This window comes from Podarcis erhardii, assembly GCF_964252035.2.
Source record: "Podarcis erhardii genome assembly, chromosome: 9".
Classification (NCBI taxonomy): domain Eukaryota; kingdom Metazoa; phylum Chordata; class Lepidosauria; order Squamata; family Lacertidae; genus Podarcis; species Podarcis erhardii.
In genome coordinates this window covers 50,656,377-50,681,149 of record NC_138512.1, presented here as the reverse complement: position 1 = coordinate 50,681,149, position 24,773 = coordinate 50,656,377, and the positions used below count along the sequence as shown (strand labels likewise).

The 24,773-nt window shown below is 42.2% G+C and overlaps 1 long non-coding RNA gene across 2 annotated transcripts in view; it reads right to left on the bottom strand.

Annotated features, from left to right (window-relative positions):
• The window catches only part of LOC309350451, a 685,906-nt gene that overhangs the window by 196,504 nt on the left and 464,629 nt on the right, over positions 1 to 24,773 (bottom strand). The window lies entirely within an intron of this gene.

Genomic DNA, 24,773 nt, shown 5'->3' with positions numbered 1-24,773 from the left:
ATACCACCTCCAATGTAAAATGGCTAAAAACCATTGTCTTATTCTCCGTGAAATTGTCTAATTTCCTTTTAAGGCTCTCCAAATCGGTGCCTATCACTACATATTGTGGTGGCATATTCCACAGTTTAACTATGCAATGAATGCATAGAAAATATAATATTATAACACATGGTATTTATTTTCTATAAAATGTTTCCTTTTGTCTGTCCTGAATATTCCAAGATTCAGCTTCACTGGATGTTTCTGATTCTAGAATTATGAGAGAGGGAGGAAAAACTCCTCTGTCCATGTTTCCCACACCATGCATAGTTTTATCTACCTCTATCATGTCTCTTCTTGCTTGCCTTTCCCTCAGAACTAAAGCCCAAATGTTGCAACCTTTCTTCATAGGGGACTTGCTCCATCCCCTCGATCATTTTGGTTGTCCTTTCCTGAACCCTTTTTCCAGCTCTACAATAACTTTTTTGAGGTGAAGTGGCCAGAGCTGCAAATGGTATTCCAGGTGTAGCCTCACCATACATTTCCATAAGGGCAGTATTATATTGGGAATTCTGTTTTCTATTCCTTTCCTATTTATTCTTCTGTCTCCCTAATAGGCAAGCTTTCATCTATTTAGTTTGAGCATATCAGGCTGCTGTTAAAGGCATGGAAGCAGGCCAGCAAAAAGGATGGCAATTCTAGCAAGATGTGGGGAGAAGAATGCTGGGTTGAGGACTTGAAATACCTGCTACTCCTTCCTCTGACCCACAAAGGAGGGGGTTCTTTGGAGGCAAGGAGGTGGCAGCAGCTGTTTCAATCAACTGAGTGTTTGGAACATACTTATTTTGCACTCGGATCATGTGCAAAGTAACACCTTTGTGAGTGTGCATGCGCAAGGGATCCAGCCTCTTTGTAGTGAGCATAGGGATGGCCATGCATCACTAGTAATGTATGGCACCCATATGAATGAGATGGGGCATTGGAAGACAACTTTCTGTGATTTCCTGTACCAGATATCTAGCTGAGCATGAACATATTACAGAGAGCATTAAGCAAAATCAATAGCCTCAAATCAGCAGCCAGGGAAAAAACAAAGTGCCTCTTTTGCTTGATTCCTCGATAGAGGAGCCTTCTGTGCTATTGAAAGTAGGTACATCCAGTGCCTTTTTTTAGAGAGAGAGAGAGAAAAAAGTGTCAGTATTCACTATGAATTTGTTACAGTAAGTGCCACACTTTTAATATTTTTTAAAAAAGGTACCAGTACTCCCTACCCTTGAGTACCCCCAGAAAAAAGCACTGTCACATCTGTAGAGTAGAAATTCAATTCTGAACAAATACCTTCCCTCATATTGGTAGCTGCTAAACTTGTGTTCTTTGGGAACATGTGAATACAACTTAGCTGTAATTTTATGAGTGTATGTTAAGTTGAGGCATGGGCCCGCTAGATGAATGGAAAACAGTGGGAAGTTTGAAAAAGCAAAAGACCATGCCAACACACTGATGTTGGCATGGAAGCAACAACATCAGTCACCTGGCCCACATGGCATCGCTGACCACACCATGCTGCTAGTATGATAACTGGTTGGGCCTCAGTGTGAGGCAAAGTTTACTTGGTCACCAGGCAAACATTTAGCTTGGTACAAAATACCACTTAGCTTGCCAGCCACAGTTAGGCATTTGTGTCATGCCATGTACTAAAAAGCAATCAAAAGTAGGGTCTTGTAGCTGCTGCTAACCTGAAAACCAAAACACTTTTGCTTGGGGTTTTCTCTATCAAAATTTACCAGAGCTAAGGGGCCTTCTGCTAAAGGGATGCAGCAAATGAAGAAAGGCTCATGCAGTTAAGTGGACAAGACCAATAATGGGCCCAATGGTCAAGAAGGCCGTTGCACCCACTGTTGGTCTTGACTGCTCAATCTGTCAAGAAGGCAGTTTCTGCATGTGCTGTAAAAGTGACGGAAAGTGAGGGGCAAATGGGGCTCATCAAACGTGGGACAAAAAAATAAATAAACTAGAACAAATAGGGTTTGGGGAGGAAGCATTGATTGGAAGCAAAGTAGTATGGCTGCCTTGAAACCTTTGCTGGCACAAACAGAATTGCCATCATGAGCACAAATCCTCATGAATGCACAACAAACAAGACTTTTGGAAGGGCCTCCAAGTTAGGCATTTAACCTCTACATTTTTTACATTTAGATCTAAATGTATTTATCATGTACATTACGCATAAAAAGAACAGAACAGGGATATATCGGGTCCTCCCTTAAAGAGGGCATGTATTGCGGGGAGTCCCAGGAAACCAACACCCTGTGTTGTGGGTGGGTACGATTGGTCAGCCACAACATCCGTTTGGTAGGTCCCTCGAAGCTTGGTACAATCTGGCCAATGGGACGCAGTCCAAACGGCTTGAGGGACCTATTTATGCCCATGAACGTGACCCAGACCTCCCTCTTTCGGCACGTTTATTCGGAACACCTGCCCACCTCTCCCTACTTTTAGGGCTTGTTGCGCTCAACCTTGCTATGCCGTCATGTGTCATCTGTCATTGGGACAGGGGCATGGCAGGAATTTCCCCCACTTGGCTGTTGCCATTTGGGTTTCACCTGCCGCGTAGCAATTTGTCACAACTTGGAAGGTTGTGGATAGGCTCTGGTTCAGGTGATAGGGATGGGAGAACGCTCTCGCCATCCCTATGTGAAGGGTATTCCGTTAAAGGAATCCAGGGACTCAGATGGTTTAGTCAAACCTTGAGAGGGGGTTGTGCCTATGCCTGAGTTCAGGGGGATGTCTGGGTGGTGGACATAGTCTGTTCCCAACTTTCTGCCTATCCAGGTGTTCACCCTTGGCTGACCTGTGCTGGAACCCTGGGTCAGCGCTACCTGCATGGTAGGGAGGGGGTTGAACCAGAGCCTATGCAACCACTCCCTTTCTGTAATCAAATTTGTGGCCTAAATTCTGCCAAAAACCAAACTAAAATTTGAGTCAAGTGTGAATTTAATTAGGGGGGAGGTTTCTGGGTCTGAACATGCAAACAGCATTGCCATCATGTGTACAATTCCTCATGAATGCACAACAAGACTTCTTGAAGGGCCTCCAAGTTAGGCATTTAACCTCTACATTTTTTACATTTAGATCTAAATGTATTTCTATCGTGTACATTATGTATAAAAAGAACAGAACAGGGATATATGTTCAGTTTCCCTATCTGCAATAATGCAACTGCTTCACACATGTTATGGCATTCTTCTGTTGCAATAATTATCTTTATTTTGTTTCTTTCTGCCTGTTACTGCTTTTAATTGCACTGTTTTGTCTCTCATTTCCTCTTATCTGGTCCTGGTGCTCTGAAAAGCAGTAACCAAACAAGCAGCTAGCCAAAATCTTTTCACTTTGCAGATAACAGCTAAGGAGCAAGGAACTGGTAAGTGTCTAACAATCATGAATAGTTTCATTCTTTGATTAGCTTGGTATTCCCATATCCTCCCGTATCTTTGCAAAAGCTCAACTTCCTCTCTCTCTCTCTCTCTCTCTCTCTCTGTGTGTGTGTGTGTGTGTGTGTGTAAGAAAAAGAGAGACGCAGAGAGGAATCTCTGGGGAATTTCAGTTCTCGTAAGAAGCATCAACATTTCATACAGGACCAAGCAAATCTCCACCTTCTCTAATTTAAAAGGGGGAACAAAACCAATTATAAACAGAAATAACAAAACATGCCACTGGGGAATAGAAGATGGCAGGAACCCATTAAGTAAATAGCAAACACCAGAAACAATGTGAAAATAAATATAAATACCCAAAACAGGTTGCATGGGAATGATTTATGGGCATGAGTTTTCTTTCTGCTTCTTCCATAGCACCAGATTATTTCTGACTGAATCTTTAGATGCAGTTGACTTTCCCCTCTTTTTATCTATTTCAGAGATTCTACTGTTGTTTTCAATTATCGCAACAAAAGTGCCACCACCTGATATTATAGTCTGGGGATTGTATGAATCTCAACCCATGTCAAAGACAGCCCCTGTATGCATAGGAAGTTACATTTCAGGATGTAAAGTTTCAGCCTTGACTTCTCTCTGCTTTGGTAATTTTATATGTATAGGGCTTTGCTATTGCGATGAAGCATTTCCGCATGAAATACACCTTTGAAATGGTAGAGTCCAGGTTCATGAAGCGTTTGGCTCCAGCGGACTTACAGAAGCAAATGGCTCACCATGAACTCTGGAACAGCTGTTGGATTCCAAAGGTGGTAATGATTACCAATGACATTTCACACAACATCATTGCCATTGTTAACCATACATCAGGGTTAGGCAACCTGGTACCCTCCAGATGTTGGGCTACAACTCCCATCAGCCCCAGCTAACCTTGGCTATGCCTGCCATACATCTGGTCACTGAATTTTTGGGAGGTATCACAAAAGCATGCAACAGTTCTTACTGTATATTAAGAGCCTTCCCTTGATTATCCTGAAACACACTGGGAGAAGAATTGAATGAAAGTCACATGTCTCCTCTACATTTTGCAGTAATGATCATGTGCAGTTAAACTCTTGAAAAATAGGATTAAAGTTCATGGGATTGTCAGAAAGCTGTCAGCAGGCTTTCACCACACTTCCTGTGCTGAGGATCATGAGATTCTCAGGGGGGTCACTGTGTGATTGAGAAAGGGTGTTGTATAGATGTGCCTTTAAGTTACTCTAACTTTTTACAATAAGCTCCAATTGTTTTTTGTTTGTTCTGCTTTATCTGGACACATGCTGAAGCTGTGTTGTTATGCTGGACATGTCTTTCTGGCAAACCTCAGGCTGACATTTTCCAGGTGCTTTGAGTACATCAGCCAAAAAGATATCTTTTGAGTGAAATTTAGAGCATGATAATGAACAGACTGTGGCCAAGCGGGTCAGTTGGGTACTGTATGCCTTTTGGAAAACATTTCAGCTTACTAACTTCTAGGGATAATTCACGTGGAAGTATCAGTTATATTTATAAAATAAATCCAGTTGACAAACAAGAAGCAAGATGATGAAACTAGAGATAAGACAACTGAATAGTCAAAAGGGATTCCAGGTCCCCAGTTAAGACCCAGTTAGGATGTAATATTAGAAGTTGTCACTGGGTCAAATAGGTACTTTGAACAACTGAGGTGACAGGGAAGTAATTAGCTTATTGCCCCAAATATTCAACCAAGCATCTTCCATAGCAAAGGGATTCCCCTACTGGCACTTCACTCCTTTCATTGGTTGAGCAGATTGTGCTACAGCAGTCAATTGGAAATAATTATACTTCTACTAACACACAGTTGTATGATTAATGAAGGGACACGGCTCATAAGAGCAGCCCTACTACATCAGGCCAGTGGCCCAGCATGCCCAGCATCTAGTTCTCAGAGTGGCCAAACAGATATCCATGGAAAGCTTTATATACAAAAAGTCCAGATTCAATTCCTGGCATCCCGAGCAATGGCTGCAAATTACTCTGGCCTGAAACCCCAGAAAGCTGCCGTCAGTAAGTGTAGAACCTGCAGTCCATGGGCCAAACTGAACCCATAACAATAGTTAGTGACAGCAATTATCTTGTATCAGTGCCATTTGGCTATGTGTACAATGAGCTGCTATTTTGCATATCATGACTTGTAACATAATCAAATACCAATTGTGGTGTCTGAAGGTTGGGTAGGAAATAATCTGACCAACATTTTAAGTTTAACTGATATCTTTGTTGTGTTTTTAAGTTTTGTAAGACAATCTAGAAATTGTGTCAAATAAATCTGTCAAATAAACCAGAGAAAAAGGAAAGATATTATCAGTGAGCCTCCTACTAAATCAGCTGGACCCCTAGCGGCTAGGGTTGGGGGTACTCAGGCTGGGGGCTGAATGTGGCCCTCTATAGATGTCCACCTGGCCCTCATCTGGCCAGGCAACACTTCTGAGCAGATCATTGTGACCGAGTAGAAGGAAAGCTCTCAAGTTTGTAGTATTACGCCTAGGAGTGTTCTGCCTTTTTACAACGAATAATAAAATGCTTTGTTTGGAATCGGAAGTCCCACAATCTTAAATAAAACAAAGCAACACATGGCACCAGGATGCTGGACTATGATAATGCCTTTTGCTTGTCTGGATGGAGAAATGTGTGTGCAGAAAGCTCTGACTTTTGCATGGCTGTCCAAAGAGCTGACCCCTGTCTGTTGCTCCACCTATTATTATTTTTTGCCTCTGGCCCTGTCCCCCATTGGCAGGCCAACTCTGGAAGGCTGCTCACATGGCTGTGTGACCCTTGAGCTGAAGAAAGGTCCTCATCCCAGCCCTAGCCAACCATGGAGGCCATGTTATGCCAGCTGCCCTGTTGGAAAAGCAGGACAGTTAGGTAGGTAGATTGAGATTTATGGTGCACAATGGCAGGCTGGCGAAAAAGACAGAGCCAGAGAGAGAAACAGCTTCCTGATCCTTGCTGCCGAAACTTATGGGATTTATTCTCCTTCTTTCACCTGGGATATATTTTTTAGATTAAGCTTTTTAAAAGGCATGTGTATCCTTCATTCGCCTTTTGTCCCTGGGTTCATTGATCTATTGTGCTCTGCCAATGACCCCCTTTAAGGGAAGTGAATCATTCTCTTTTGGATGTACAATGCCTGTAATCTACCCGGAGTCTTTGTGTCAGGATGCGATAGAAATCAAAATAAATAACATAAATGGCACAAGGGAGTGAAGGTAGGCCTTTTGTTCTATGTGTGCAACCTTAATGAAAGCGCAGCCCTGAAGAAGCTACACCTACTACAACTATTGCAGGGATGACCAGAGTTGAGTTGATACTGCACTTTTGCAACACAAGAAAAAGAAATGTGGAAATCAGCATGAAATAACTAGAATTTGGGCACCTCAGGAATCTCCACTTTGGAATGAGGAATATGTGGCTTTCAGGATGCCACTGGACTTGGCTGCAGACCCTCCAAGTGTCCCTATTTTCCAAGGACGTCCTTGATTTATAGAAGCTGTCCTGGTTTCTTATTTGATCCTGGAATGTCCCACTTTTCCTTAGGATGTCCCCATTTTCGTTGGAGGGTATGGAGTTATCTGACCCCCAAGCTGTCTGAAGGCAATCCTGTACAGGGAAGTTTTAATGTTTACTGTTTTATTATGTTTTTATATATACTGGAAGCTGCCCAGAGTGGTAGGCAACCCAGTAAGATGTGTGGGGTATAAACAGTAAAACTATCATATGGAATGGGATGTCCCTATTTTCATTAGAGAAATGTTGGAGGGTATGCAACTGGGCTACATCAGGCCTGACCATTGGCCATGTTGGTGTCTGATGGGAGTTGGAGCAATATATGGAAGAACACAGGTTGTACACGCACATTCTTATGATCACTTGTATGCATATACATATAGCATGAACATATACAGCGGTACCTCGGGTTAAGAACTTAATTCGTTCTGGAGGTCCATTCTTAACCTGAAACTGTTCTTAACCTGAAGCACCACTTTAGCTAATGGGGCCTCCTGCCGCCACTGCGCAATTTCTGTTCTCATCCTGAAGCAAAGTTCTTAACCCGAGGTACTATTTTTGGATTAGCAGAGTCTGTAACCTGAAGCGTCTGTAACCCGAGGTACCACTGTATGTACAATGGAACATTTACACACAGAGAGAGAGATTTTAGGTGTGCTTAATTTACCTAATTTATACAAGTTACATAATTTATCCTTTTCTTATGAAGAACTTGAGTGAACTTGGAAAATACTTTTTTAAAAAAATGTACATGTAATGGTTCTAGGGGTTGCTCATGTGTAAATCGGCGCCATGCTTGGCTGAGTTACCTGGGTGAACCCTTTCTGTCCGGACAACCACTCACCCGTGGCTGTCTCAGTCGCTGGCAGAATCCATCAGTGGGCATTTCTTGACCTTCTTCCAGCAAAGAAGCTCTTTGACGCCTAGTCTCCGCCTACTCTCCCTGCATGGAAGCCTTCTGCACAGGGAGGGTCTGGGCAGCGGAGGACCCATGCTCTCCCCGCTGGTCTCCGGCGAGGAGTCATGGAGCCACCTCGCCGATTCCCCCATCTGCCCCCCTTCTCCACTAGTGTTACGCTGATTTCCTTCCCCAGAAGATGGGCTGCTTCTCTCCCTCCCGGTACGCTCTCCGGAATACCTCTGGAGCCCTCCCTCTCCCTCTGGCTCCGATGGCAGTTCCCTGACAGTACACAATGCTGTTTGTTTGGTCATATATACACATGCCGAAGGTATTAACAAAGGCATTCAAAGTCCCTCCCCAGAAGAGATTATTTTTGGCAAGTTTGTTGATCACTCTTATGCTTGAGGGGAAACAATGCAAGCAATATAGCTAACTATAGAACATGAAAAATAAAATATGTTTAAACAATAAAAGAAACTTAATCTATCATGAAACAACAGGTGTAATCTGGTTAGTTTACATTGTATGACCATTTGAGCAAAAAAACCTTGATGGAAGTCCCTGAAGGCATGCCTCAACATGAAAGGAATGCCATGTACATTTCGCACATTTGGAGTTAACCTGCAAAATCATGACCAGGTTAGAAAGCTGCAGCCTTTTCTTCTTTTCTCTTAAAGATCTCTCAGAAAATTGCCGTAAGGGGGTGGGGAGAAGGTGGAAAGCGCATACATAAGAAAAACGGAATGTAATCGTTGGGAGGGAAATAAACAATCTCTGATGTTCAGAAAAAGGAAATTAACAAAATGGTTTATAGGCAGAAATTACCTAGGATCCTCGAGATCTAAAGAAACCACAAAAATGAGAAGACAAATAGATACAATCTTGAAAATGAAGGATAAGATATCAGCTATCTGAAAGTGCAGCTGTTACAGATTATCTGTAGAATGCAGCATGGTGCCAATTCCTTTGATGAAACCAGCTCTCCTTTTACAAACAAATGAGGTGGTGACTAGTCCCCATTAATCTTCCTTAAGTATCATAGTAAGACCATAGTAAGATCTGTGCCTAGAGACTTTGGAAAGTACACCCTGCATATCAATAATGTACGTATTCTTTCAGCTGTATTATATCAGAATAGTCAGAGACACAGAGTACACATTATTGCACCCCTTTCACAGTAAACAACACCTGCCATTGCCAGGTTGCCAATATGCCCATCATCATGCCAGTAGTCACTGGAGTTTTCATCAATGTTATTGCCATTGTGCTTCAATGGTGGTTGGGTTGGTTCTGGTGGTTGGGGAAATAGCAGGTATTAAGACTAATAATGCACTTCTATACTTTGGCCACCTCATGAGAAGAGAAGACTCCCTGGAAAAGACCCTGATGTTGGGAAAGATGGAGGGCACAAAGAGAAGGGGACGACAGAGGACGAGATGGTTGGACAGTGTTGTCGAAGCTACCAGCATGAGTTTGACCAAACTGTGGGAGGCAGTGGAAGACAGGAGTGCCTGGCGTGCTCTGGTCCATGGGGTCATGAAGAGTCGGACACGACTAAACCAGTGTTCCCCAACCTTGGGCCTCCAGCTGCTTTTGGACTACAACTCCCATCATCCCTCGCTAGCAAGACCAGTGGTCAAGGATGATGGGAATTGTAGTCCAAAAACAGCTGGAGGCCCAAGGTTGGGGAACACTGGACTAAGCAACAACAACAACAGGCACAGTTGCTGTGGAGTAAGTCTCATTGAAGTCAGCGAGACAAGCTACCAAAGAACCACACATCTGGTCAGGCTTTCAGTTTCAAAACAAGTGAGCTTTTATCCAACTATGCGTAACACTTGGAACAGACAAAATGGAAAAGAATGAGTATGTTTTATGAAATTATATAAAGAGCAGTGGAGAAGATGGAGGAACTCTGTGGGAGTGACTAGAAAAGGTTCTAGAAACAGGACTGGGTCTAGCAGGTCTAAATCCTTTCTAGGACTTGCCATTCTCAGCTTTGAGACTTGGCCCCGATATTACGCAATTCTATGTAAGTATATTAAGAATCAGAAGGTAATTTCTCCCAGGTCCAAGCATATAATTGTGGCCTAAATTCATGGTGGTGGTGAGAAATCGTCCAGCCTGTAGGCCAAGTCTCTCCATTTGACCTGCAAGACCATAGTTGTTGGTTTCTTAAAATTCATAACAAATCAATAAAAAGAACTGAAGTGCAAACATAAAATAATAATAATAACAAAGAAAAAAAAATGGAAACTTTAAAATGCCTGAAGGACAAATGTACAGCACAGCTCCAAAGGAATAGTAAAATATTGACTCATACAAGCATTTCCACTACAAATAACAAAGATATGTAAAAATGAAAGTATTCTTCACCTGTGAGTTCCATCACTATTGAAAATAAACATTCTATAAAGTCTTAGATGAGCCAGACATTTGCATATACTGAGCGACACTGAGTGACTGTGTGCTTCAAAAGTTGCATACAGCGGTACCTCGGGTTAAGAACTTAATTTGTTCTGGAGGTCTGTTCTTAACCTGAAACTGTTCTTAACCTGAAGCACCACTTTAGCTAATGGGGCCTCCCGCTGCTGCCGCGCCGCCGGAGCACGATTTCTGTTCTCATCCTGAAGCAAAGTGCTTCAGGTTAAGAACAGTTTCAGGTTAAGAACAGACCTCCAGAACGAATTAAGTTCTTAACCCGAGGTACCACTGTAGATCATCTCACTTCAGGTATATGAAATTTCGAACTAGCAGCAAATCTGTTAAACTGTGGTTTTGATGTACAACATAACTAACGGCTTCCATGTAAAAGGTCCCAGGAGTGGCTACTGGTATATCCAATTATGGCAGAGTGGAGGGCCTATTCATTCTGAGGGCCAGATTGCAACTTCATTGGTGAGTGGGCAAAAAGTGGGTAGGAAAAAAACCAAAGAACCACCATCCAAAAAAAGAAGCAACAAAGGGGGGGGCATGTACTTCTATCTCCCCTGCCCATTGTCACAAACACATATACAGTGGTACCTCAGTTTTCAAGTATCTTGGAAGCTGAACGTTTTGGTTTTCGAACGTCGAAAACCTGGAAGTAATTGCTTGTGTTTTTGAATGCGCCTCGGAAGTCAAACGGTTTCTGCTGAGTTTTTTTTCCAATTTTCTCAATGGCCTTGGTTTTCAAATGTTTTGGTCTTCTGGAATGGATTACAGTGGTAACTCGGGTTAAGTACTTAATTCATTCCGGAGGTCTGTTCTTAACCTGAAACTGTTCTTAACCTGAAGCACCACTTTAGCCAACGGGGCCTCCTGCTGCTGCCGCGCCGCCGGAGCACGATTTCTGTTCTCATCCTGAAGCAAAGTTCTATTTCTGGGTTAGTGGAGTCTGTAACCTGAAGCGTATGTAACCTGAAGCGTATGTAACCCGAGGTACCACTGTAGGTTCGAAAACCGAGGTACCATTGTATATCAAACACCATGTACACAGCTCTCTCTGTCTCTGTCTGTCTCTGTCTCTGTCAGTATTCCCAGCCCTCTTCATTTCAGCACCAAGGGGGGGGGGGCGGGTTGGCTGTAAAGACCTCTCTGCCTACTCTTTGGAGATCTAAAGGTGATTGGCAGGTAGGGACGAGTAAATCTGACAATTCTGGTTTGTCTCCATTTCTCATTTTTCCAACCCTAAATTCGGCTCTCCACATTTGTGCCATCAGTTTTGTGAAGCTTTTTAAGAAAACAGTCCTCTGCATCAGAGTGCACATTCCTTCTAATATTCAATAGCAAAATCAACGGCATGTATGCATCCAGTCCCAAAACTTTCTGGTGGTGGTGCGAAGAATTGCAGCTAGCTGTCTAAATGTGTGTTACTATTGAAACCGTGTGGATGGGAACAATTAGCACCTACTCATGTGAAGCGAGTATTAGACACATACTGAGATCATGCCCCTGGATCAGCTTTAGGCCAAGTACCACAACATTTTCTTACTCCAAGGGAAATGATTATTCTAAAACTTGGATGCCTAATATGGGGAAAGGTAGCTTTAAAAATATGTGGTGTAAAAAGAATGGCGATGTTTCAAACCGATTTCATTGAGTGTGAAGCTGTGAGAAGATTCTGTTTCTTCATGCATCAGTGCTAGGAGTGCATTTGCAGTGTAGATTCTTTCCACCCTGCCAGGGATTTGACATTTCCAGTTGTTGTTACTTCTTCTGCTTTGTCGAAAGGCGTGAAAGTTACAAGTCTGAAGCTCAGGCGCTTTTTAGCAAATTGCTTTTGGCTTGTAAAACCGACTCGTAAAAAAGCATCTGCAATTTAACCAACAAGAGATTTCCACTCCTTGTTGGCCAAGACTGAACTTTGATGTCAGAAGCTGATCTGTTTCACACACAAAAACACCGCACAACACACACACACACACACACACACACACACACACACACACACACCAGTGCTAGCCTCTACACAGGGATTTTTAATTAAGGTTGAGCTTGCGTGGGAGGTTTCAAGGGAGTTGGTCTTGTGTCTTACCTACCTCCTCATGAATTTTCTAATTATGCCTTTGCTGTCTACTCTAGGCATTGTTTCAGTATCTCCTGCCACTCTGCCTGTAACAGTGGCCAGGCCTTCTGCCAACACTGCTGGCTTGGCTAACACGTCTATTACCACTTCCCTGTGGAGATGTGCACCTGTCACCTATGTAAATCTGGCACAGCTAAACAAGCATGGTATTACCCTTTCCCCGCTTCCAAATAAAGCATTATTGAATAAAGCAAGTTATATATGAGTACAGACAACTAGGACAGATCCTCCCCCCAGGACCACTTTTCGCAACATGCACATTAACCCCAACGAATACTGGTTTCATAATAATAATAGAAATTATGTGTCTATTGCATCATAAAAACATTTTATAAAGAATATCCAGAAAAGCTAGATTCTGAAGAATATAGCTGTACTCTGAAGACAAAAAACCTACTGACTTATTGATTTCTTATAAGTGCATATGGTGCTGATTTTCTGTTGGGATTTTCTAATTTTGCTATATGATCAACCAAGTCAAACCAAATAGCATGTATTTTTTAAGACTGCCCCCTATATATGCTGGTATATGAGCCAACTCCTAGGGGCCTATTGTAGTCTCATTGCTGAACAACAACATGCAGGGCTCAGTGGTGTAGGAGGCCGGCCAGCCAGAAGAGTCTCTGAGGTGTACTTGCCTGGAAGCAGAGTCATCATCCAAAATCAGGTCCAGTCCTAGGGTCAGGCAAACAGCAATCCATGTGGGCAGACGGTCCAGGGGGCAGGGAATCCAATGATCAGGGGGCCAAGAGAAGCAGAAAGCAGCAAGTATCTGCCTGCTTCTGGAAGCTCTACTTAAGAAGGCTGAAGCCAGCTGGTTCTCATCAGCACCTTCTCCTCTGAGTCCTTGAAGGCTGATCAGCTGCAGGTGGAGTCACTCTGCCTTCTCTCCTTTCAGGCTGCTGTTCAGCAGGCGAAGCTGGCTCCTGGCCCATGACAAGGCCGAGGGCACTTCACTCCCCCTTCAAATAATTGTGGGGGCCAGGTTCCCCTAAAGTTGTTGGGACATTGCCATTTATTGTGATTGATTATTCAGGGCAAGGCTTACCTGCCCCTCCATATTTTATTTAAGTTGGCTCTGCTGTGTGCTGGCATCACCTTTCATATGACACCTGTTTTATGTAACATGTTTATATGTGCATGAGGAGGGTGCAACAGCCATGCCACTTGGGACTGGTGTAGCTCCTGCAGCAGGGGGGGTGGGCTCGGCGGGTATGGTGGGCTCCATTTGTTCTTCGTCCCTTGCCCCACCCCCACGCTCCACCACTGGATACAAATGTAATAAATAAATAAATTTCCCTATACTGGGTATTTAGAAAGAAAGAAAGTCTTGAAAGAGATAACAACTATTTATTTATTTATTTATTTATTTATTTATTTATTTACTCATACATACATACATACATACATACATACATACCACGCCCATCCACTGGAAGGACAGATCCTGAAGCTGATGCTCCAATACTTTGGCCACCTCATGAGAAGAGAAGACTCCCTGGAAAAGACCCTGATGTTGGGAAAGATTGAGGGCACAAGGAGAAGGGGACGACAGAGGACGAGATGGTTGGACGGTGTTCTCGAAGCTACGAACATGAGTTTAACCAAGCTGCGGGAGGCAGTGGAAGACAGGAGTGCCTGGCATGCTCTGGTCCATGGGGTCACGAGGAGTCGGACACAACTAAATGACTAAACAACAACAACCCCACCCATCTGGCTGGGTTTCCCCAGCCACTCCAGGCAGCTTTCAACAGAACAAAACTTCAGACATTAAAAACTTCCCTAAATAGGACTTCCTTCAGATGTCTTCTAAAAGTTGGATAGTTGTTTATTTCCCAATAGTACAATGGTACCTCCAGTTGCAGACATGATCCATTCAGGAGCTCTGGTCAGATCCCAAGGTTTCCGCAACTGTAGGGACCGCTTCTGCACATGCGTGTGGCACGGAAGAGCGCTTCTGCGCATGCGCACACAGTGAAACACTTCCAGGTTTGCCACTTTCGCAACCCGAAGTTTACGTTACCTGAGGGTAACATAAGCTGAGGTGCTACTGTAGCCCCAATTTAAATATGAATTTGATAGTATTCCCAATTCAAATATGGATTTCAGAGCATGATTGGGGGCTGATGAAAATGGACATTTTCTTTGTTTCTTTGAGCTAAGTCAATTCACAAATTGTTTAGATTTTGTGTTGTCAAATGACTCACCTAGTGTTGATAGTCCTGATGGGCAGCAGAATCCTAAATCTGCTTAGTCAGTAGTAAATCCCAGCTGTGTTCAATGGGGTTTATTCTCCATCAAGAGTGGTCAGGACCGCATCTTGATTTAGTCTTGCATCTGAATTGCCTGTAGTGACAAATGAATGGGAGAGATGGGAATTTCAGTCATGTCAAAGCCTTTTTAGAAATCCATGCATGAATCATTGGAGAAACGATTCAATGACCACAGGGACAGAGGACAGGGGGAATTTTAATGGGGCACAACTGGAAAACACAGAATGTATACTTAGTGATTTTTCAAGTGTATCCATCCTCATTGTAAATGCCTGAGCTGTGAAGAGCAAATCAAAGAGTAGCCAAACAAATGTTACACTGATGAAAATGCTGGGTTCCTTCTTCTGTGACTAGAATTTGGGGACAAAGGGGATCACTGATAATTATCTGAAAATAAATAAATGAGTAATCTAATGGTTATAATAAAGCCCGTATAGTTAAAGCTATAGTTTTCCCAGTAGTGATGTATGGAAGTGAGAGCTGGAGCATAAAGAAGGCTGATCGCCGAAGAATTGATGCTTTTGAATTCTGGTGCTGGAGGAGACTCTTGAGAGTCCCATGGACTGCAAGAAGATCAAACGTATCCATTCTTAAGGAAATCAGCCCTGAGTGCTCACTGGAAGGACAGATTGTGAAGCTGAGGCTCCAGTACTTTGGCCACCTCATGAGAAGAGAAGACTCCCTGGGAAAGACCCTGATGTTTGGAAAGATTAAGGGCACAAGGAGAAGGGGATGACAGAGGACAAGATGGTTGGACAGTCTTCTCAAAGCTACCAGGATGAGTTTAACCAAACTGCGGGAGGCAGTGGAAGACAGGAGTGCCTGGCGTGCTCTGGTCCATGGGGTCACGAAGAGTTGGACACGACTAAACGATTAAACAACAACAATGCTTATAATAAAGGGGAAATGATAACTATTTCACAAATAGCAGTCACAGTAGAAACAGGAATCCCTGAAACCAGAAGCCTCTGCAGCTGGAACGCATTATGAAAATGCAACATACTTCTCGGATTTTCAGGCCCAATTTAGTCAAGGTTGGTTGGCAAGGGGTTGGCACATTTTGAAATATTTAGTTTCATATATGTTGGTGGGTGTGGAACTCAGAAAACAGGGGCAACGGCAGCACACACTCCCAATGAACCTACTTAAGAAATATCTCACACCATGTGGAGAAACAATTTGGGTCAGCAACCATAGGAACCAATGGTTGAATAAGGATCATACTTGCCCTCTCCAGCCTTGGTTGTTACCAGGAAATTTGAAGGAAATTTGAAGAGTTTTGAGGGCCAGACAGAAATTCTTCGAGCATCATGGGCTTCCTATCACTGGTGTAGACTCCAGGAAACAGTGTTTGGGCTTCCTCACTGTTAGGGATGGGGGAGAAATTTGATTCCGCACAAGAAGGAAGTGAAGCATATGACAGGTGTAGTTCCTAATATTCCAGGCTTGAGCAGGTGGTTGTTAAGGGAAAGCTTTACTCCCATATAAGACATAAAAGAGTGCCAACCATACAAAACCAGAGTCTGGTGTTGATTGTCCCTGCCTGAATTTCAGATTATGCTATTCATGGTCCCCACCTCTCCATAATCACAATGTTCCATATCCAATGAAGGATTGGCTAGAAATTGAAATAATAAAATAAATAATAAAATAAACACATGCAATCATTATTTTTTACTGCCTCCCCCCATTGCCTCAGGCAAACATCACATTTAATATAATCACATTTAAACTGCCAAACTTCTTTTCATATTTTCCATTTTAGGAGGCATTTTTTCTCACTTCTCATTGTTAAAATCTGTCTTCTCCAAGTCAGCTACAATATAATTTAACGGCTTGGTTTGATTTAACTGTTGTATGTTTACCTATTAGGATTAAAATAGGCAAAAATCCTATTACTGTTAATGAAGTCCTCTCCTGAAACAAAAGTAAACATTCTGCCTGTTAAGCCATGCAGTCATTGGTTAGCACTGAAAGGTAATTTAGGATCTATGATGACAGATGTGCTGTACCATGAACTCTTATTGACCTCGCAATAGTGTGTGCAGTGGCTACAGGCTTGGGCCAGATTCTCTGCTCTGTCCTTTTATGATCCGTAGCTTACAAAGCCTTGCCTGGTTCAGCCAGGGGCTACTGAACTACCGAATTTACTGTCTCCGTGTGAAATTATACGGCGCACTGCAGTACTGTATTTTGTTTCTGACATGTTTATGGGATAGCAATCTTTTGAGTGTGATTGGAGTTATATCCTTAGGTAAGTCTGAAGCTGTTGCCATACCCAGCTTTATTATTAAATCTAAATCTACACTCAATGCTGCTCTGCCTGTGATGTACACACACACAGAGCGCTTCCAAGTCCTCAAAAGTCCTTCTGCAGTTGATCTTAAAATCACACACAAGTACCCAGAAAGGGAGAATCTGTTCACAGGGCTGTATCCAACGGTATCCTAGCCACTGACAGGAAGTTCTTTGATGCAGCAAAGGCTTTTATCAGTGAGATGGGGGAAGGAAGCAGTTTTTGTTAGCAGCTATGCCCCCCCCCAACCTCAATCTCCAAAACCTGTTGCAGAGAGTCAAAGACCCTCCAGAATAGTATGGGAGGTGGCTCAGAGGATTAAAGAGGGGAGGGGGAATCGGCACCTCCCCCCCGCCCCGCCTCCCTGTTCAGCTAATGGAACATTCCATTGGATCAAAGAGCCTTTCATAGAAGGTGGCTGCTCATTTGAGATTCACCTAATTTGAGACTGAGATGGCTTTTCCCCACAACCTCCTCAATTAGAGTGGTACCTCCGGTTACAGACGCTTCAGGTTACAGACTCCAGTAACCCAGAAATAGTACCTTGGGTTAAGAACTTTGCTTCAGGATGAGAACAGAAATCGCATGGCGGCAGCGGGAGGCCCCATTAGCTAAACTGGTACCTCAGGTTAAGAACAGTTTCAGGTTAAGAACGGACCTCCAGAACGAATTAAGTTCTTAACCCGAGGTACCACTGTACTGTATATAAAGCCTGTGCCCAGCAATGGGATCCTGGATGAGGGTAAACAGTTGGTGTGTGAGATGCGTCCTGAGAAGATGCAGATAGACCTGCATGCTCTACAGATTGTGATTTTTGGGGGGCGATGAATTTGCACTGGAAAATATGGGATAACAATAGTTTGATGCAACGTCATACAACCTCCCTGCAGACAAATCATTACGAAATATAATAAATAATACATCCTCTAAGCTCTCCCTGCAAACTTTGTGCGAACCAATCTATGCTCAATAAATTGGTTGTCTGGAGGTAGCCTCAGCCTTTCCCACCCTTCAAGTTCAAATACATGGTTTCTCCCAAAGAATCTTGGGAACGGGCATTTTCTTCCCATGGAACTACAGTTCTCCTCCTTTGCCAATATGTTCTTCATTTACTTTTCATTTATTAGGCTTATTAGTCGCTTGTCACTCAAAGGTCTCCAAGAGCAAAAAAGATATATACCACATAATACCTGAGAGAAAATAGTAGGGGGATCTTATAATACTTCATATAACATAATATCCGTTAAAAATATTCAAATGGTAAACAAAGCAATAATCAGACCCATTAATTAACAAATAAACAAAACCTCAACCTCCCCCAGTCCAAAAATCATTCACATCAAACCAACATTTCTCCTCTCCCCACCCCCATTAGACCTCTGGCCAATAAGAGGGGCCAGAGGTTGTCCTCATTAGCCCCAGGGCAATTGTCATTTGTAGCTGAAGACAGGAGTGCCTGGCGTGCTCTGGTCCATGGGGTCACGAAGAGTCGGACACGACTAAACGACTAAACAACAACAACAAAGCTGAGTCTTATTTGTAGCTGGACAGGGGGAAGAAAGCCTCCCCATGCCCACAGCCAGCTGTTTCTTCTTTGGCTGATTGACAGGGCCAAGGTGGTCTCCCCCTTGCAGTTGGTTTCTCCTGCCTGCAGCTTCCCAGTGGACCTTGGTCTCTCGGTTGAGGACAGAAGCTGTCCTCTCTTCCGTTCCAGGAAAACCAAAGTATGGAAAGGAGTCATGGCATGGACTATTCCCCTGTGACCTTGGATTTGGTTTGGTGCTGCTTGTGGAAAGAGCCCCAATAGAGAATTTTCCTGACCCAGCAAAAATCGTGGTTAGCAGCAGGGTTCCTTACCGCAGGGCATGGCAATGAAAACAGTTTCAAACCAGGTTATATTTATAATGTGGAAGTAGCTTTAGGACACTGCTGTACTACAAAGGTCATATGATTCATCCCTGAGTGAATCCAGATGCCAGTCTCAAGCTGTTGGAGGTTATAGGGGATTAGAGAAATTCATGGAGAATTAGGCTATCAAAGACTACTAGTCATGAAGGCTTTATATATATATATATATATATGAGAGATGGAGGAGAATTTCATTCAGTCTGCATTTTTAAGAAAACTCAACTAATTTGCACCTCCCAGGCTACTACTACACTGATCAGAATGTAATTATCTGCCGGATATTTCACTTTCCTGCATTTTGCCACCCAGTACTTGGCTGAAAAAGAATTCCAAAATGGGTCATAAAATGTGTATATTAAGATTGTCTTGGTATTTTAAGATAAAATATAGTTAGAAATTAATCAACTAAGATACCAGTCACGTTGGCAGCATATAATTAATACAATTATTGTTGTGTTGTTTTTATACATATTTCATGATAAAATAATATTTAAGTGCAAATTTTCAGACACATTCTTTTTAAAATGCAGATTCAGAAGGACATGGGATAGAATGGGCTTTGGAATGGATTCATTAAAACATTAGCATATCATACTTTCAGGTTCAGAGTCAACATGTCTCTTTGAGCCTTTTCAGACTGGTGGTTTTCTTGCAGGTGTTTTCTGCAACATATCATTATAATAATGCATTGGTGGAGATTATATACTGGGCTGCCCACATGCCATTCTGCTTTATTAGCTCTGTGCTGCTTCCTCAGTGCTATCCTATTTTTGCCACATCACTTTTGTGCTATATTTCACTAAAAGCAGGGCAAGCCGTCTTCTGCTGGAAAATGTGTGGCAGGAAAATTTATAGGATTTCAGCAGGGAACCACAGGACATGCACCAACTGGAAATGAAGCCATATGGCCGCCCCAAAACTCTTGCAGGCGCAAGCAGGAATTTAAGCAGTGCTGCATATAACTGCCCCAATGCCATTATGAGCACAAATAATCATGAACGAATGACAAAGGGCATGTTGTGGAGCCCAAGTCAACTTGTGGATTTCCTATGGGCAAGGAGAAAATGAACATGTAATGGTCAAAATTTGAAGACTGAAAAAATATTGGCTAATAGAAAATAGAATAGCTGAATGTTAATGGATGAATACCACATTTAGATGCAGGACAGAGAACCAGAAGTCTTTTAATCTTTTTCATTTTCTCTCCCCCCCCTCCTTTCTTCCCCCCTTCCTTCCTTCCTTTCTGCTTTTCCCTTTTCTCTCTCTGCTCCCCCATTCCTTTTTAGATTCGAATTTAGAACTATTTCTTTTACTTTGGTGTATTTTTAAAAGATACTTTGTATTGGTTATGAACATTTGTATATCTTTGGGCAAGTATAAATAAATATAGATATTAACAGAAAAACAAAAACAAACAGGATGCCGAACTAGATGGACCTGACCCAGCGGGGCTCTTTTTCTGTACATTGCAGAATTTCTTTACATTAATGTAAGCCTATATTCCCACTCCTAAAAGAGCAATCGACCCCAGTGCTAACTCCTGAGAGAATTGAACAGGTTGACCAGGAAATCCAGAAAAGTTGCTTGACTCAATGATTGTTGCACAGTCTGGGAAAGGAGCTTGTGCCAACGTGAATGGGCTTCTTGTTGAGCTTTACTCAAAATGAAAACAATTGTTTAATGACTCCCACACCCCACTTTGTGCCCAGATGATAATTCTGTTTCATCTATCAAGCGTTCTCACAAGATACAAATTTCAGGAGTAAATCTGGGGATGAGGTTTATTATGAAGCCACCACATTCCATTTTAGTAATCCCGTCTGCTTCTAAGACAGATTTCAGAGACGTATTCATGTTCTGCTGGATAGCTTTAATGGGATTACCTTTAAGGCTGTTCTAATAAGTGGTGTTATTAAGTTGTCTGGCTCACACTGAGTCTTATACATAACCACTGGAGTTTCCCTTCTTTTCTCCTGGTTTTGTTACAAATTGGAATTAGTGTCTATCTGGTGTAGGGTTTCATGTTTTAAAGAGGATTGAATCTTTCAGTTAAATCCCCCTCACTTTTTTAAAAAAAATCTGCTGATCTTGGAAAATCCCATTCTCTCAGTCTACAGAATATGCCTAGAACTGGATTAGAGAAACCGTTTAGGAAATATCCACCAGGGGTTCTGGTATCAGGCCTCCTATAGAAGAAGGAAGTACACAAACACATGCACAAAACTTTGTAGCAAGTATTTTTGAAAAGCATCCAGTTTGGAACAGAGTGACAGCGAAATTGTCTCTTTCAATAGCAGTATTTTTAAACATTGTAGATCAGGACTGGGCTGAAAGTAGACTGGGGTCTACTGGTTGATATCTGGCTTCCATTTGTTTGACAATATTGGAAGATTCTCTTTTCCCCTAAAAAAGAATAGGTTGCTGAAAAAGAAGGCTTGAGTGCAAAAGGACTTGTGAGCCTGGTTCTGGTACTGATAACAAATTCCTGTGCTCAGAGGTACACTGCTCATTACTTCTTTGTGTATTTCTGTATATGTATTCCATGGTTTTGTACCTGGTTCTGCCTATGGATCTCAGGATTCTAGTCTCTTTTTACAAAAACTACTTGGTAGAACTGTCCAATTGCAACATCTTTTTAGGATGTGTTAGCACGGGATTGGGGAACTTTTTTGGCTTCGCCCTGTAGGCCAACTTTGACAGGCAGGTGGGAAAACTCACCTTTCAAGTGCATTACATCATCATGACTCAACAGGGTTGGCAGGTTGGTTGTCCCACCTGCGCAGGGCTCCCAAGTGACCAACAGCTGGCTGGTGGTTGCAATTTTTACTGTGACTACCTGCAAACTTGTGCATTCCCTCATAGCCTTGGTTTGGCTAGTGGACTGCTCAATGCATTCTGAAATACTGAATACATTTACTTGAAGAATGGCCCATAGGTTTTAATGTAACTTACTGGAAATAAATCATGCTCAGGTTTGAAGCCCAGTGTCTCCTCCCTTTCTGAGGCATGTTGCTGGGGAAATTACTGTTTTGGTTGTCTGCATTCAGTCATCTCTGGGGCCTTGGGAAAATATTCCTTTTGTTTCTTGATCTCTCACGAACCTCAGGAAGAAGAGGTTTGATTCTTAAAAGACTAAACTGTGGGTGTATAATTTAGCCCAGGATCCTATATATGCTTCTCTTGCAAGAGTCTGGAGTATTCTGTTTCTGGATGGGTGGCAGCTGCTGCAAAGAGGCTTTGTTTTATTTTTATTTTTTAAAAGATATTTATTTTGATTTTATATAATGAAACAGATGTTGCAATCAAACCAAACAACAAAGAAATACAATAAAAAAACAACATAATAAAAAACACAGTATAAAAACATGTAGCAAAAAATAAATAAAAAAGAACAGAGAATAAAGAAAAATTAGTTTTTAAGTTCTTATCTTTATAACCCTCTTTCCCGACTTCCTCACGTCTCCCTTTCCTGCATTCCCCTTTACACAATCAAATTTAGCAGCTCCTTACCCTCTTTCAAATCTTAATCAGTATTGTACATTTCCAACCTATTATGTCTTCTAATTTCCCCTTTCTTTTTAAATACATTCTTGTATGTTCTTTATAACTTAATCCCTTATGTCATTTTATTTAATTTCGACATAATATTACTCAGCCTTTACACCCTTTTCTTTGAAATATTCTTGCATTTTTCTTTTTACCATGTCCCTGTTGCCATGTTATCTTTATATCCAACATCATTTTAACATTCAAACATTTTACAATGTTTTTGTAAGTATTCTTTGAACTTCTTCCATTCCTCTTCCACCGACTCTTCTCCCAGGTCTCGGATTCTGCCAGTCATTTCTGCCAATTCCATATAGTCCATCAGTTGCATCCTCCATTCTTCCAGAGTGGGCAAATCTTGTGTCTTCCAGTACTTTGCGATGAGTATTCTTGCTGCTGTTGTTGCATACATAAAGAATGTTCTATCTTTCTTTGGCACCAATTGGCCGACGATGCCCAAAAGGAAGGCCTCTGGTTTCTTGGGAAAGGTAAACTTAAGTACCTTTTTTAGTTCATTATATTTTTTTTTTATTAAATATTTTTATTGGATTTTCAAAATTTTTTTAAACAAACACAAACATATATCATAAACACAAAACACAAAACAGAATATCTGTAGTTTCATACCCTTACAATCATTACCCTCTTTCAGTGACTTCCCCCCACCCCCCCCAGCCACCTTCCCATTTCATTAAATATCTCAGCAAGTTATTTGTTCAAATCTCTTAAATATTATTCATATCTTTTCTTATAATTTATCCTTTATCCATTTTTACTTTAAATCCCATTATACATATTAAGTTGTTTCTCTAAGGTCGGCCTAATTTCTCTCCCATAAATTCCTTGCTCTTTATATTAAATCAAAAAACAATAATATTTCTATTCTAAACCCCAGACTTTTACCACTCTACACTCCCCTCCCCCTCTGTCCCGGTGTTTGCCCCTTCCCACATTAATATCCAAAAGAAAAAAAAAACAGATTTAACCCGGATTTCTCACATCAGAGGCCCTTAGGCCCCCGTTAATCACTCTCCAGCAGTTTTGTTTATAGTCCTTTTTATTGATCTTCTCTTCTCGAAGGAATTCTGTCACCAGTTCCTCATATTTTTCAAACAAAAACAGTCTTTGTCCAGGATCAACAAATCTCCCATGTTGCAGCTTAAAGAAGAAGTCTCCATCATACTTATTCGTTCTTTCGTAGCTTAATGTTTCAGTTGTTCCAGGGACTTCCATCTTTCTCTCTCTTTGCAGATTTGTGATCCATTGGTTGTCTTTTTCACTTCTTTTCCTCCCAAAAGTTACAGATATTTGATTGCTCTCTTCCTCCTGAACTCCTTCTTCTTTTTCTTCTTTTTCCCCCAGTTCTGAAGTTGTCTCTTTTTCTGCAGCTGCAGATTCTTTTTCCATCCGGTTAGCTCCACCAACAGAGTTGTTTAGTTTAAGATTGAAGGTCATCAGTTGTTCTCTCATGGCTAAGCTCTGCTCTTGCAGAGCTCCCACCAGGGAAAACATTTTTTTTATCTCTGCCAGTAGTTTTCCTTCCGCAGCCATTGCAATGTCTTTAGTTCCCTCCAGGGGGATTTCCATCATAGTTCTTTTCCAACAGTTCGTTACTTTGTTATTCAGAATTAGTTTGTTTCCAGTCAATTTAATGTAACACTTTTAGTCCCAACAATATAGTTATAACACAGTTTTAACTCAATTTCCAAGCTGACGTCCGTTTGACAGCTCTTTTGACAGCTGTCAAACACCTTGTTTTTTCTCTCGGGTTCCCAAGCAGGGCACTGCCCGGGTTCGGGGGGGGGGTCCGCCAAAAGCAAAACCTCTGGGATTCCCCTCTCTTCACTCCAGCACAAGTAACTTTTTCAACCAATTTATGAAAGTGTTCTTTCTCCTTTCAACACCAGAGTCTTTCCGACTTAGTGCTCCTCTCCTTACTTTAAGTCTTTTGGTGGGGGGGGGGAGTGTGGACTTCCTTTTTAACACATCCCCCGCTCGTACTCAAATTCAATGATAAAACTTTTAGTGCCAAAATTTCCTTCTACTCACGAGTTGTTTTTTCAGTCCAAATTTCAGGAAGAAAGATAGCGCTCTCCGGTCATGGCTCGCGGCTTCGCTCCGCCAAGGCAGCGATCAACTCTCAGCTCCACGCCACTCTCCGGTCCCCTCCGTAGCCTTTAAAAAGGCTCTTCGCGGGTCGGGGAGGGCGCTTAAGGTGCCCACCGAGTCTCCATGTCCGCAGGCTTCAGCGCCTGCGGTTTCTGAGGGTCCCCGTGTCGCCGGCACGGCAAGACCCGTCCTT